The 16,349-nt window shown below is 46.9% G+C and overlaps 1 protein-coding gene across 5 annotated transcripts in view; it reads right to left on the bottom strand.

The window, feature by feature from the left end:
• The window catches only part of Znf148 (zinc finger protein 148), a 127,875-nt gene extending 122,833 nt beyond the window's left edge, over positions 1-5,042 (bottom strand). The window contains exon 1 of one of the 5 annotated variants that reach the window (XR_013043718.1): positions 4,775-4,977. The gene's annotated coding sequence lies outside the window, so the exon portion shown is untranslated. Of the gene's footprint in view, positions 1-3,884; positions 4,488-4,774 lie in introns of those variants that run through there. The other 4 variants (XM_006974538.4, XM_042259212.2, XM_076548752.1 and 1 more) reach the window with 4 other exon arrangements.
• Positions 5,043-16,349: the final 11,307 nt, after the last annotated feature.

Below are 16,349 nucleotides of genomic sequence, written 5' to 3'. Positions count from 1 at the left end.
GTCCTCCATACTTGCATCATGGTGCATGTATATGCACACACACAATAAATAAGTGCAATTAAAAAAAAATGTTACAGCCAGGCATGGTAGTGCATGCCTGTAATCCAAAAGACTGAAACAGAGGGATTCCAAGACCAAGGTAAGCCTGGACAACTTAGCAAGTTCCAGGTCAGTGTGGAACGGTTTAGCGAGGTCCTATCGCCAAAGAATGAATGAAGGAACAATGAACGAACAAACACCACCACCTCAGACATCTGGAATGAACATTCGGGGGTCACTTTAACACGTTCCCATATTTCATCAGCTAAAACTCTCCAGAAGACCGCCAAAGAATAAATACGCAACCTAGGAGGTGATTCCAAGATGAACAAGCAATTACTACCTTAAAGCAACTCCTCCCCATCTCAAACCAGCAAATCTAACACTGCCAAGATGCTGTTTCCTACAAGTCTTGTTTGGGTCCAAACTTCCCTCTATCATTTCACCCAATACTTCTAACTACTTTAACAAAGTCCTCTTTAAGGTTAAAAGAGTTTAAAGTCTCTCTTTTTCTTTAAATTTTTATTTTATGTACACTGGTGTTTTGCCTGCATGTGCGTCTGTTTGAAGGTGCCAGAGCTCCTGGAACTGGAGTTAAAGATAGTTGTGAGCTGCCATGTGAGTCCTGGGAATCGAACCCGGGTTATCTGGAAGAGCAGCCAGTGCTCTTAACTACTGAGCCATCTCTCCAGCCCCTTAAAGCCTCTTTTAACACAGTGGGGAAGTCAAGGGATACAACCTCAAGTAGTTGGATTAAAGCCTCTAAAACTCAAGGCTTAGGTAGGGCCAGCGAGATGGTTCAGGGGAGAGAGTGCTTTGCTGCTTAATGATGCTAGTCTGATGACCTGAGTTCAATCCTCGGCACCCACACAAAGGTGAAAGAGAAACAACAACTCCTGAAAGCTGCCCTCTGACCTCCAAACACATTCACCCTGCTGCACATGTGCCCACACACAATGATATTTTTAATTTAAATAAAAATTAAATTTAAAGTAAAACTTTCAATATCAAGACTTAAGCACATCATTTGAAAGTATAAGGCATCTAATAAACAAAAATAACTAAAGATCAGAATGGAGAACAAAAAAGAAGAAAACATGTCAATGACATCCATTCATCCATGTCACTTAGGGAAAGCTGATGCCTAGGGTCATTTTGGTAAAGAGAGAAATGATGGAGCATGCCATGGTGACATACATCTCTAACCCTAGCATCTGAGAGGATAAGGGCAAGAGGAGTCAGTCCGAGACCACCCTGGGCTACATGAGCCAGACAGAAATGATAGGAGCCTACCAGCTACTTAGGAGAGCTGGAGAAAAACATGAACTTCAAAAAATTAATGCTTAGGAGTAGCAGCCGGTGACAGAGGACAAGGACAGTGAGGGACAGCATGAGGTAGCAGAGAGGTAAGTATGAGCAAAGCACATTATATACATGTATGGAAATGCCAGAAGGTGACCGGTTAGTCTGTACAAAGTGTGTTTATTTTCTTAAGGTGTAAGGTGAGAACAAGGTCAGGAAAAAACAGTGGGCTGGAGTTGCAGCTCAGCTGGTAGTGTTCACCCAGCAGGCAAAAAGTCTTGGGTTCAGAGGGCGGTGACGGCACACGTGTTTAATCCCAGCAGTCGGGAGGCAGAGGCAGGCAGATCTCTGTGAGTTCAAGGCCAGCCTGGTCTACAGAGCCAGTTCAGAACAGCCAGAGCTACACAGAGAAACCCTGTTTCAAACTTCACCCCCCCCCCCGCCCAAAAAAAAAAAAAAAGTTCTGGGTTCAATTCCCAGCACTGCATAAACTAGATGTGGAATTCACACCTTTAATGCCAAACTTAAGGAGGCAAACGGTTCAGAAAGCTAAGGCCATCTTCCTCCTACACACTTAAGAGGCCAGTCTAGGTGACAGAAGTCCTGAACAACAACAACAAAGTAAACCAGGTATGGTGGTGCGCGCGCGCCTTTAATCCCAGCTCCTGGAAGGGTGGGTCTCTGTTGAGTTTCAGGCCAGCCTGGTCTACAAAACCAGTTCTAGAGCAGCCAGAGTTACATGGTGATACCCTGTCTCAGGAAAGGGGGCAGGAAGGGGGGTGTCACACTGCACAGCAGGCAACAGTCTCTAGAAAGGAAAACTGCAATAGACAGGGTTTGCTCTTCTTTGTCAGTCCCCTCAGAACAATTGTTTAAATGACATATGTAGTCATATTATTTTCATGAGAAAAACAACGCACTATATTTAGCTGTGTTGTAGTAAAAGAACTGACTATACAGTACTAGTGGGGGGGGGGACTGAACTTCTCATACCATGATAACAAAAAAAAAAGGAAAAAAGAAAATTGGTACATCGCATCAAGTAAGCCCTTTTTAAAAGTGACCAAATCAGGTTGGAGAAACAAGTAATCAGTTAAGAGTGCTTCTTCCAAAGGACCCAAGTTCAGTTCCCAGCACCCACATCAGGCAGTTGGATCCAGGGGAGCCAACATTCTCTTCTAGCCTCCTTGGGTACCCGCAAACCTGTGGCCTATGTTCACACAAACACATACACATAAATAAAAATCTTTAAAAAGTGAGCAAATCTAAATGCACTGACAAGAAATTTTCCCGACTGTTGTAAAACAAAAATCCCGATTATTTCTATAAGAAAAATTGTAATGGAAAAAAAAAAATCTCCCCACCTTCAGTAGCACCTTAGCTGAGAAATGAAATCTTTGCTAATGGAATGAATGATGCCCGAGTTTCCCATTCCTCTCCCAAATTTCACTCCATCTTCCCCATTAATCTCTTTTCCTTCAACTTCTATAAAAAGATTTGTCACATGTAATACACTTATTATCTTCTCTTCAGCTGAAGTAATATTATAACATATTATGTATGTAATTCCTCTTAATAACAAAAGGTGAACAGTATTCAGGTAGATTTTAAGACACTGACCTGGCCATGCAGTGGTGCACACTTTTAATCCTAGCACTTGGGAGGCAGAGGCAGATGGATCTCTGAGTTCGAGGCCAGTTTACAAAGTGAGTTTCCAGGACAGCCAGAACTACACAGAGAAACCCTGTCCTGGGGGGGGGGGGGGGGGAGACCAACACCAAGACATTGTCCTCACCCAGTGTTCCTTCTTGAAAATCAGATCTAATGTGCACTCAGTAAATACAACAGAAAGAACCTGGTTTCCTGACATAGAGATGCTAACTGTCCCTCCTCAACAGACCTAGACTCATCCTGTCACCTCAAGTTTCCTAAGACATCATGATTAACTAACTACTCTTGACCTCCTTATAACCTAAGATCAACACAGATATTATACAGCCTCCCTTCTGCACGCCTACATTTTGCTGGCAGATGTTATTTTCTTCAATAACACCATGCCTTGATGACAAAGTACATCCGGAATTGTGAATGGAAAAGGATCTCCCGCCAACCCGAGGTATAGAACCAATCCAACTAGACTCCTTTGGGCTACAAATAGAGCCTCCAAAGACGGGACTATAATGCACCGACTCTCAACACAAACGATTATAATTTTGTGTCCTGCAACCTAGGCTGAAATACAGCACCGGCTCTCCTGGAACCATGGAAGCCAGGGAGTGAAGAAGAAAACCTCAGGCCAAGTAATTCCTATTCCAGTGTCTGCCAGGACCGTGTTCATCCAGTCTCCGGTAAGCGACAATACTCCAAATCTGCTAAAATTCTAAACTCCGTGGCCTAAAGAATCCCCACAGGCCAGGCTGTTTCTCAAGGTCTCTTTCAAAGATTTGCAGTTCAGTAGTGCGGCACTAAAATGTCTCAAGCCAATCTACAAGCTAAGTAACTAATTCTCAATGACCCCAACCACAGCGGGGACCCACACTTACCGGATGTCATCTACTGAAGAGCCCAAACAGGTTCCGAACTAGGCCACTCTGGCCCATCTGGAATAACTCTTTAGACCTTGGGCCAGCATTGGATAATTATGCTACATCTGTCTATTCTATTATGCATTCCCTGCATCTTCTCTAATATTTAGCACTCCTCTAGTTGCAAATGCCCTCCCTTATATCCGCAGAAACTACTCTATGCCTTCCTTCCTTGCCTTGGAAACGGTTCGGCTCTTTCCATAATGAAACACCTAACATCTGCACAATGAACACCCCCAGAATCCTCAAGACTGCTCCACGGCCACCCCCGGCATTCCTCCACCTATCCGGCATCTTCCCTCCGGTCCCTTTCTCCCCTTTCGCACTCCCACTATGCTTCCTGCAAGCAATCCCCTTTCTCCAGCCCCTGCCCTTCCCTGCAGCCCCAGAGCACACCGAGACAGCAGCGGCGACCGAGGCCTGCGGTGCATAAAGCACTGCACCAAGGCGGCGGAGAGCCCTGGGGTCTGGCCGGCCTCCTCGCCCGCAGCCTGGGCACCCCGAGGCCTCCCCGCGAGCATCCCACCTCCTTCCTACCCGACACCGGCCTTCAGGCCTCGGAGGCCGCCAGCTCGCCTCCGCCGCCGCCCCCGTCATTCTCCGTTCTCCAAGCCCCGACCCACCATCCTCGCCCCGCTTTCCTCGCGTCCCCCAGCCCCGCGCCTCCCCGCGGCCTGCGCCCGCCGCCTCCCGGGCCGCCCCCCCCCCCACGCGCCCCCGGCTGGCCCGCCGCTCCCGCGGGTCAGGGCCGTCGCCGCCGCGCTCCCCCCCCCCCCCCGCCGCCCCGCGCGCCGCCCCCTCCCCTCCCCCGCCCTCCCGGGCCCGGGCCTGCCAGGCCGAGCGTTTACCGCGGGGCGGGCGCCGAGGCGCGCGGTCACCGACTGCAGGCGGCGGCGGCGGCTCCGACCTTCCCACGGGCCCGGCAAGGAGGGCGAGGGGGAGGGGAGAGAACTTTTGCTGTGGCAGCTCCGGCGACAGCTCCCACCCCTGCGCCTTTCTCCTCTTCCTCCCCCTCCTCCTCCTCCTCTTCCTCCTTCTCTTCCTCCTCCCAGAGCAGTCGAGAGGCAGACATGGCGCGGCTAGAGCGCCGCCGCGGTCGCCGCCGCTGCCGGCGCGGGGCATTGTGGGAAGCCCCGCACACAGGAAGCGCTCCGGGCCGCCCGCCCTCGCCTGGCGCGGAGAACCTGGCTGCGAGACCCGGCGTGGCTCCGATTCCGGCGCCTGCGTGTCAGCAGCGGCGCAGCGTGGCCCGGGGAAGCTGGCCCCGCGCCGCGGGTGCCCCTGATGGGCCTGGAAGGAAGACGCTTTGGACTAGATCGGAGCTGAGAAAGCTCCTGGGAGGAACGTCCACCCCTTGAGGCTGGGTGCGTGCCTGGTTGCCCTGAGAAGTGAGGAATGGGGATTAAGAGCAGTCCGGGCCCGGGGAAGAGGAAGGGGCGAGAAGGTAGATGAAAGGTTTGTCCAGAATTTCGTGCATCTTCCTTTACTCCTCTTACCGAGCCTCTCCTCTGCGACCCCAAGTGTCACCTTTTCCGGGAGATGCAACCCTTGCACCCTTGAAACTAGAAAACCTTGTTGGAGTCTGCAAACCGTGATACAGGATGTGGGCACCGAGAAAAAGCAAGAGACCCCAGTCAGGACTTTGTTGGGCCCAAACCTCGTTCTGCGTGCCAACAAAGACTTGGTTATATCGGTACAGACCTAAGATTGCTCACTTGTCCCGGCTTTTGGAGACTCTTTGGTGACCTTCATTAAATGGTGTCCTTCCTGCCCTCTTTAAACTGACATCAGGGCCCTGACTTGCCTATGCGAAGGGATGGCATACAATTACTCAACTTTTACCCACCCACTAGTACAAGGTCAGCTAGGTAACCGTTCAACAGTTACCGAACGTATTAGGTTATCAGGAACTTTCTGAGATGGAGTGCCTTCATTATGATTTCTTCATTAATCTCAAGGCTTTATTTAGCACCTCGCTGCAATACTTAAACATAACCTTTGAGGTGAGAGGGAAAGGACATTAAAATAGCTGCATAACCATTTCTGGAATTCTCTCCTTGTCCACACCCACCTCCCCACCCCTGAATGTTCATTTGAATAGTGTGTTTTGGCAAAACTCCAAACTCTCAAATTATGCACTTGTGATGACACTGAATTAGATTACTGTCTGCAAGGTTACTATGCCCCCCAGGCATTACCCTTAGTCAGTCATGATGCCCGTTTGAAATAGCTGAGGCTCAGAAGTTCATCTGAATTCAGACACAGGTAACTAAGAAATGCAGGGATGAGCCAACAGCTCCACAATAAACTTTCCATTCACTTTCTCAGCTAAAACATACATTTTAATAAGATGACAGTGCATATTCTGAAGGCTAATTGTAACAAAACAGTGATATAAGCTAGAGCAAGGGACAGTTATCTGGAGGACAGCCTTCTGGCAACTTCTGGCAACTGCAATGGCATCAAATTGAGATTTAAAAAAAAAGAGAGAGAGAGACGGGCAGCAAAGAAGCCGACTTTGAGTTTTAAGCTGTGGAGAAGCTGACAATTAGAAAGAACTGAAAGTCTAGGTAGGGTTCCACCCATTGGACTAAGGTGGATAGGGTTGCCACTAGGAACAGCTCTAATTCTTGGTTTCTGAACATAAGAGGCAATGAAGAAACAATCATCTAAAAGTGGGCAAAATAAAGAAGACTACAGACAGTGACAGCCAAAGAGTGAGCATAGGCCCTTGAGAGCTTAAACCTCTGGAAACACTTCTGGCCGGTTTGCTGTCCACACCGCTGCCGCCGCTGCTCCCCTTCCCATTGTCAGTCCTAACCATCAGCTTGCCTCCTTTCCTTCTTAGTTTCTTCTTTTTTTTTCCCCTTTTAAAACAATAACAAGAGGCTGGAGAGGTAGCTCGGCATTCCAGAGCACTTGCCACTCTCAGAGAACCAAACTTGGTTCCTGTCATCCACCGCATTGCTCCAGCGACACATGGCAGATGGCACACACCATACCCATGAATAAAAACAACAACAAAAAGGGACCAGCAAGAGGGCTCCGCAGGTACAGGCACTGAACGGCACAAGACTGGCAACCTGAACTCAGCGCCCATTAAAGGTAGATGGAGGAAACCAACTCCGCAGAGTTCCCTCTTCGCCTCCACGTGTACACACACTAATAATAAATAAAAATTTAAAAACAACTGTAGACTCATAAGTTACAGGTACAGTGCAAAACACTTCACTTATTCTTCACCCACCTTTTCCCAATGGTATAACAAAACTCTAGGAAGACATCAAAATTAACAAATGGACAGGAGCATATGCCCATTAACTAGTCCACAGAACTCTTCCGTATCTGTGACCTTTTAACCCATGTACTTTTACATGTGTGTTTAGAGTTTACTGCTATTCCTGTGTATAGATCTGTGCTCCTGTCTCTACAATGAAAATATAGAACCATTCCTTGGTGGCCCACGCCTTTAATCCCAGTGCTTGGGAGGCAGAGACAGTCAGATCTGAGTTGGAGGCCAGCCTGGTCTACAAAGTGAGTTCCAGGACAGCCAAGGCTATACAGAGAAACCCTGTCCAAAAAAAAAAAAAAAAGGAATCACTCCTTTATCACAAAAGAACCCCCTCATACCACCTATTACCATTTTTATCTGAACTGTCTGTCCCTCAGCAGCTCATGTGTTAAAGACTTGGTGGTGTTCAGAGGTGGGGCCTATGTGCGGTGATTAGCGCCTCTGGGCTCTAACCTTAGCAAAAGATTACTAAAATATAGTTTAATGTACTTCCGAGAAGTAGAGTAGAGACATTAGGAAGTGAGCCCTGGTTGGACAAAACAGGTAGCTATTCTCTATTTCTTCTTTACTATTTGTTCGGTTTTTGTTTTCATTTTATATTTCTATGGGCTTGTTTTTTCAAAAATGTTAGATAAGCACAAATCATGTAACACACACATATACACACACACATATATATACATGTATGTGTGTGACCTTTTTCCCAGCTGTACTAGGGATTTGGCCTTCCACTGATCAAAAGCCCCATACCTCATGTGACCTTTTGCTGTTGGTGCTTTTACCTAAATGCAATGCCTTTGTGATTCATATAATTTGCCACACATGTCAAATGTTCATTTGTTTTATTGCCGAGTATTACTCTATTGTGTGGATACACCAGAGTCCATTCATCCACTCTCCATGTACATATAAATTGTTTCTAGTTTATTGGCTAGTATTAATCAAACTGCTGCAATCACTGTTATACACAGATTTTTGTTTTCGTTTGTTGGTTGGTTTTTAGAAGTGCTGGGGATTAAATCCTGTACCTTACATGCACTAGGAATATGCTGTTCTGAGCTACATTCCCCAGTCCCTGTATATAGGTTTCTGTGTAAACTTAAGTTTCTATTTCTCTAGGATAAATGCCCAGGAGTATGACTAATGTGTCATATGGTACATACTTTTTTTTTTTTAAATGGGTTCTCACTATGTAGACCTGGCTGTCCTGGAACTTGCTATGTAGAGCAGGCTGGCCTCAAAACCACAAGATCCTTCCTCCTGGTCCTCCTGAGAGCTGAGATTAAAGGTGTGAGCATCACACTCAGCAGCATACTTTTCTTAAGAAACTCCTACACCAAGTTAGGGATGTAACTCGGTTGGTAGAGTGTTTGCCTAGCATACACAAAGCCTTGGTTTGGTTTCCATCCCAAGCACCTCATAAAACCAGGCCTGGTGGCACGTGCCCTTATTCCCAGCACTGAGCAGGTAGAGGCAGGAGGGGCAGAGGCTCAATGCCATCCTCAGCTACATAGTGAACCCAAGGGCATTCTGCGATATATGAGAGCCCGTTAAAGAAAGGCGAGGGAGAGAGAGAGGGAGGGAGAAGGAAGAGGGAGGAAAAGAGATGTTCCAGAGTGATGCTCTATTTCAAAATAATTCTATTACATGCATTTCTTTATTTGGGTGTGGGGGCGAGTACAAGCCCTTTCAGACGTTTGGACATCAGAGGACATCCTGCTGGAGTCGGTGCTCCCAGCCACCATGTGGGATTGAACGGAGGCCACAATGCCTTTCCCCACTGAGATCTCTCATCCCTGGTCCTGTCATTTTCCATCCAGCAGCAATGTTTGAGAAATCCAGTCCTTCCCCATCCTGGCTGGCATTCTCAAGTGAGCGGTGTTGATTTTGTGACATTTCATAAGTGAGTATTAGTTCAGTTCTTTTCCTCTTAAAAACACTGGCTGTGGGGCGGGGCACTCACTCTCCCGACTCCTGCTTTCATCCACGGGCTTGTGAAAGTGCACAGACACCTTTTGTTGAAAGATTACCTTGCAGACAACTATCGTTGGTAAGTTGGGAAGTCTCTTAAAATGGTATACTTCGTGTCTCAGCTTTTTTAATTTCTTTATCTGTGTGTGTCTGGTGGGGGGTGCAGTCCATGCCATGTCACCTCTCGCGCGCGCCTTCATGTGGATTCCAGGGATGGAACTTGGGTCGCCAGGCCTGCGCAGCATGCACCGGTGCCAACGGAACCACCTTGCTAGCCCTTACCTCGCCTGTTGAGATGGCACCAGGATCTCTTGTTAAATGGACCAATTACTCTTGAGAGGTAGTAGAAATTAAAAGGAGCTGGTCAGGAGCCACACAGGTAGCAAACCCCATGTGCGGCAAGCCAGGCAGATAAGGTGAATGGAATGAAGCGGATGTGGAAACCGTTGATAGTGAAAGGGACAGGAGAGGCAGAACACTCTAGCTGGTCTAAAGGTCACGGCCACAGCCTCTCAATACCAGCTGAGTGCTTTCCAAGGTAGGAACATGAAGATGAGGAAATAAGAGAAATCAGGAATCTCAATTGAGGGTGAATTAGTAACTATTTATTCATTTATTGATTTCCATTTTTTTTTTCCTATACCTGGGCTAAGTGGCGCACACCTATAATCCTATCACTTGGGAGGCAGAGGCAGGGGGATCACTGTGAGTTTGAAACCAGCCTGGTCTACAAAGTTCCAGGACAGCAGGGGCTGTTACCCAGAGAAACCCTGTCTCAAAAAACAAAAACAAAAAACAAGGTCTCATGCAGCGCAGGCTGGTTTAAAACTTGCTACAAACTTACTATATAGCCTCCACTGGCCATTTGGAATGTCTGATCCTCCTGCCTCCACCTCCCAGGTGCTGAGTTTACTGGTGCGCATCAACACACTCAGCGTTTGTTTGTTTATTTTGTTTATTTTGAGAAAGTCTCACATAGCCCAAACTGGCTATGAGCACTGGGATCTTCCTGTCTCTGTGCTCCAAGTGTCTCGATTATAGGCATGTGCTGCTGTGCCCAGCTTTCACTCCACTTTTGGAGACTACAAAAACATGTCAGACAAAATATGTCTGTGGGCTAGATTCAGCCTGCAGACATCCTTGTTTTCCCCCCATGGTGTGGCCCAGCCCACAGAGGGCTGCATGGAACAGCCGCTCCGCTGGAGGCGTGCAGAGCCCCCCCACAGTCCCTCCTAGACTCCGCCTCTGGAATGTATTCTCTTAGACCCTGATCCCGGGCTTCTTTCTCAAAGCAATATACCTTTATCCCCATCCCCGAAGACTTCTCCAGGGCTCCAGACACCCCTAAACTGTCTTCTGAGCTTCCTTGGACCCAGGCTCAGGACTGTATGGGCTGCACCTTCTCCACCCACTGCCTGAGGACATTTTCGGGACTGGTTCTACCTGGCCCAGAAACTTGGCTTCCTTTTTCGAAGCATGAAATTCCAGGCCTTATCAGAGACTGGACTGGAGGAACCTGCACCATTAAACCTTGTGAGTCCCTCTAGCTTGTCCTGCTCCTAAGAGCTCTCTTTACCTGGGACACCTCTCCTGAGCCCTTCAGATATGAAAGACAGTTCAAGGTCAGTGGAATACACTCAGCTTTCCAGATATCAGTGGATTCAGTCACCTAGGAATAAAAAATATTTGGGGAAAATACCATACAGATTTTTTACCTTGTCTTCCTTCTAACCTTAACACTACAGTATAAGCATTTACATTGTATGAGGTATTAGAAGAAACCAGAGCTGGATTCAAGTGCTATTTTTGTTTGTTTGTTTGTTTGTTTGTTTGAAGACAGGATTTCTCTGTGTAGCTTTGGAGGCTGTCCTGGTACTCACTCTGTAGATCAAGCTGGCCTCGAACTCACAGAGACCTGCCTGCCTTTGCCTCCTGAGTGAGTGCTGGGATTAAAGGCATGCACCACCACAGTCCGGCTTCAAGTGCTATTTTATATAAGGCATTTGAACATGCATAGACTTTGGTATCTGTAGGGAGTCCTGGAACTCACCCCCTCACACTGCTAAGAGCTGACCATCCTGTTTCTAAAGCTAAGTGAATGGCCTCCTGTCTCCTACTCAAAATACAGAGCATAGGTGGGTTCTTGAGTCCAGGACAATCGAAAGCCCACGGCTCCTCAGAAGCACCCCCGGGGGTGGGGGTGGGGTGCCTCCAGGCTGTGTGAGAAACCAAGAATAATCTCTGTGTTCCACAAAGGGACACACAAAGAGAAAGTGACTTGAAAGGCAGTTGTTTCGGGGGAAAGGGTGTGCCAAATGCAGACAAGGCTAGCAACGCACCCTGGCCAACGTGGCTCCTGTCTCTCATCCCTGACAGGTGGCGACAGTGTCTCATCCCATCTGTGGAAGCTCCACTTCTCAATCTGGTGCCGTTGGCTAATTGGCACAAAGGAGCCAGAGGATGCTCAGAAAATATGAGTACTTGTTGACTGACTACCTTTGATTTAAAAATAAAAAATAAAAAAAAAAAATAGTGTTTCTGACATGGACACCAAAGTTCCCTGGCTAGGAGACGATCATGGTTTGGAAAACTCAAGTTGTCTTGGTGAGGGCTCCTGCTGTCATGAAACATCATGACCAAATGCAACTTGATGACAAAATGGTTTCTATTCTCTCACAGCTTGTAACCCATCCTCCAGGGCCGCTGGAGCAGAAACCTGATGCAGAGGCCATGGAGGGGTGCTGCTTACTGGCTTGCTCCCCATGCCTTGCTCAGCCTGCTTTCTTATAAAACCCAGGACCACCAGGCCAGAAGTGTCATCAGCACAGTGAGCTGGGCCATCCCACATCAGTTACCAGTCAAGACCTCACCACGGGCTTGCCCACAGGTCAGTCTGGTGGGGACATTTTCTCAATTGAAGTTCCCTCTTCCAAAATGATTCTGGCTGTGTCAGTTGACAGAAAACTAGGCAGCACCAGAGTGAAAAGTCAAGATATGTAGCAGAAGAATGATCAAGCTGGTATTAACCAAACTGGAGGGGGGGGGGGCGAGTAAGAGAATTAGGATGCTCTCTTTTAGGGCCTAGCGGTTACCCTGGGTAAAATTCACAGGCTCTGGCTGAAGCCTCCTGTGTTGAAATCTTGACTCTATCACTGTGGTGATTTGAAAGAAAAGGCCCCCCAAAGGGAGAGGAACTATGAGGAGGTGTGGCTTTGTTGAAGTAGGTATGGCCTTGTGGGAGGAAGTGTGTCACTGTGGAGGGAGGCTCTGAGGGCTCATAAATGCTCAAGCCATGCCCAGTGTCTCAGTTTACTTCCTGTTGCCTGAGGATCAAAGATGTAGAACTCTCAGCTCCTCCTCCAGCACCATGTCTGCCTGCACACCACCATGTTACACCGTGGTGATGATGGACTGAACCTCTGAACTGTAAGCCACTCCATTAAATGTTTTCCTTTGTAAGAGCTGCCGTGGTCATGGTGTCTCTTCACAGCGATAGAACATGGGCTAAGACAGTCAGTTAGTGGCAATACTCACTTAACTGCTCTGTGCTGTGCTGGACAGTGACCCAGCTACAACACTAGGCGGAGTCTCCTGCAAAGGCTGTTGTGTATATTAAATATTAATGCAAATATTTAGGATAATATCCAGTTATACAGTTGAATGTTGTAGATATGTTGTTGGTATTATTAGGAATGTGACCGGCCAAATTTCTGAAAACTAACATTTATAAATTTGGGAGGGAAAAAGTTCCTGCGAGCAGCTGGGGGTGAGAGAAAAAGCAAAAACTATACAGATGTCGCTTCAGCTCCACAAAAAGAACATGAGAAGTACGCTTTGGGTGAGAAACTCTGCAGAACGTTTAGCATGGAAGTCGTACTTGCAGCCGAGGGCAAACTAAACCATGAGGCTGCAGGGAAAAACTATAGAACAGTTTTCAGAGGATCCCCTTCTGCGCATGGTCTTTGGCTGAACAGTTGGGTAAGGCTGATGAAGTTGGCTTATTGTTAAGTTACCTGCTATGCTCTACCAGCATGGTGGCCCAGGCCTTTAACCCCAGAGATTGGGCAGAGGCAGGCCAATCTCTGTGAGCCTAAGGCCAGCCTGTCTACATGGAGAGTTCTAGGCCAGCCAAGGCTACATAGTGAGACCCTGTCAGAGAGGAAGGAAAGAAAGAAGGAAAGGAATCTCAAAGGTTTAATCAGAATGAAGACAAGCTGACTACTCTTTCACACATTAAAGCTGTGGGTTTCTATTAAACAGAAAGAGTGTCAATTCAAAGTCTTTATTTTTCTAGTGTGTTCAAAGATTCTGCTTATTTAAACCAGACGAGGGCGGTAAGCACCTGTAGTTTTAGCCACTGGCAAGGCTGAGGCAGGAGAACTGGTCCGGGAGTTTGAGGCTAGCCTAAGCAAAACAAGTCTTAAAAATGAAGGAACAACCAATAACATTTCAAAGCCTGGTTCAGCAGTGCATGACTGTAAATCCAGCCCTCAAGATGTGGAGGCAGTGGGATCCTGAGTTCAAGGTTAGCATCCACTTCATAGGAAGTTCAAGGCCAGCTGGGACTACAAAGGATTCTAAGTAAATAAGATTTCTGATGATTAAAAAAAATAAAGATTCCACACATTTATTACTAAGGTGTGTGAGTGTACTCATGTACACGGCTTTTGTGTGCACATGTACTTGCCTGTGCATGTGTGTGGAGGCCAGAAGGCATCCAGTGTCCTCTATCCTTAGAGGCAGCGTCTCTTCCTGCACCCCGAGCTCAAATTCTTTAGCAGGCTGATAGCCGTCAAGCCCCAGTGATATATTTAAGAAGGTATCAAAGCATATTAAAGCCACCCTGTAAGTAAACAATTGTTTAGATCAGCACAAAGGCTGGGCGGTTTGGAAAAAAAAAACTGAATATTGGCTGGTAGAAAGTTAAGTATTTATTAAAAGTCCACATGGAAAAAAAGTGAAAAGACACTCGAAAGGGTAATGAAGGTACTGGGTTACACTAACGTCCACCACGTGACGCCGAGGTCACAGGAAGACATGGAGTAGTGGAGGTGGGGGGACATGGGAAGAAGGGTGGCTATTTTACCTTCTCACTCATTGGCTGGTTATTCCCAACAGCAACCATTTCACGCCTTCCTAAAGAGAATTCCGTAGCCACTCTGAGAACTGAAGGGCTGACCTGGGAGCGTAGTTCATCGGCAGAGCAAGCACTTGCCTGGGTTCAACCCCAGCGCCCCCAATCCTAAAACCCAAGGCCAGAAAATCCTCCACAGCTAGGGTTCAGAGAAGACACAGACTAAACTCACCGACTGCTGCAGGAGACAGAGAGGATTTAAAGTGTCTAAACCCCCAGGCAAATCCCTCTTCATCATACACCCCATGAAGTGACTCACTTTCTTTTTAATAAATACTGCTTCCTGGAGGCAGCCATTTTACCCTCTCTGGAAGATTACGCATCTGTATAAGCTTTGTTCTCCCCTTACAAAAAGGAAGGAGTGCACAGAGAAAAGCTCAAACATCAGCTGTTTTGAGTTTTCGTTTGGGTTATGAAAAGATAACGGTCAGGCAAGTGGGGTGGCGCACACCTATAATCCCAGAACTCTGAAAGCTGAGGCGTGAGGATTGCTGAAAGTTCAAGACCAGCCTAGGGGACATAATGAGTCATTGGACAGCCTGGGCTATAGAAGGAGAGCCTGTCTCAAACAACAGGAAAAAGACAAGTTTCAGTGTTACTGTTAAAATCATTGCCCACTTGGCCTCAGGCCACATACCATATGCCTGCATATGTCCACCCTGCCTGCATGTCCTCTCTAGCAAAGACAGATGTGACGTGCACATGGCTGGAGTATATTACGATAGCCCGATTGGCAAGGATAGTTAATATAATATTTGAAACATTTTATTTTGGAAAGTCAATGTAATAGTGCAGCATACTGGGAAAGTTTCCATCTTTTTTACGTTTTTAATATTTTAATGTTTATAAAATGAAAGGTCAGTTATCTGTGGAATCATTTATTCCACATCCCCCAGAGAACCGTAGAACACAGCAGAGAAGAAGATACAAACCTCCGCTTCCTTTACTGTCTATCCGAGGCACATCACCACTAGTCCCACAAATCACCTCAGAAGGGGAGGCGATGGTATAAAACTCTGATTATATAGTAACTATAACGTTAAATGCACTGAAAACACACAAGAAGTATTGACTTTACTATTAGATCAAATGTGTGGTGTTTGCGTTACAGCTTCCATGCACCCAGTAAAAAGAAGGCAGAGAATGTCCATCCATCTGCTGCGGCTTCCCATCACTGCCATGGCAGGCTCACACATGGAGAAGCACACAGGTTTCAGGCTGCAAGTCCACACTTTACTCCATTCCTGACCTCTGTCCAAGCAGAAAGGAGGGATATAGCCACACAGCGTGAACACACTGGAACTGGAGACCACCCTCCACTTTTCTAAGGATGCTTGGGTGAGGATCAGGACTCACATCTGGCAACCACGCAGCAGTAGGTCCTGGATGCCTCCTATGTGCCGGGGAATGGACTAGTGTGAAGGATAATAATTCCACTGAGAACTCTAGGCATTTGTTCTTTGATTCACAGAACAATTTGTAATTGAACGTCTGGTAATTGAGGCTAGAAATGCTATAACAAAAAAGAACACTCCTACCACAAAGAGAAACAACCGTGCCCAGTTGGAGGAGTAAAGCATGTGATTCAGTTCAGGAAGTACTCTAACCCAGGGATGAGCACAGGATGCTGGGGGCGGATACAGCCCAGCCCAGAGCCAGAACAGCTTCCCCAAGGTGACATTGGAGCTGAGACCTGAAAGGGCGTGGTACGTGGCATTCTGGAGAGAAAGAAAATGGCCTGCATACAACCCTATTGCCAGAAACATGCACTGCTTTCGGGGGCCTGCAGATTATTTAGAATCTATTCAGGAAATGGAAAAAGTTACATATATAATGCAATTGAAATGATAGAATAAGGGCTTATTATATATAACATTGTGTACAATAGATAACTATTATGTCTATAATATTTTGTAATATATACAATGACAACTTTTTCTTTTCAATATCTATAATACTATATACTAGCAATACAAATGTATTCATTGTATAATGTACAATTATGTATCATATAATACACTTGTGA

The sequence above is a fragment of the Peromyscus maniculatus genome, chromosome 12 (assembly GCF_049852395.1).
Source record: "Peromyscus maniculatus bairdii isolate BWxNUB_F1_BW_parent chromosome 12, HU_Pman_BW_mat_3.1, whole genome shotgun sequence".
Taxonomy (NCBI): Eukaryota; Metazoa; Chordata; class Mammalia; order Rodentia; family Cricetidae; genus Peromyscus; species Peromyscus maniculatus.
The sequence above is the reverse complement of the archived record's forward strand: the minus strand, read 5'-3'. Positions and strand labels throughout refer to the sequence as shown.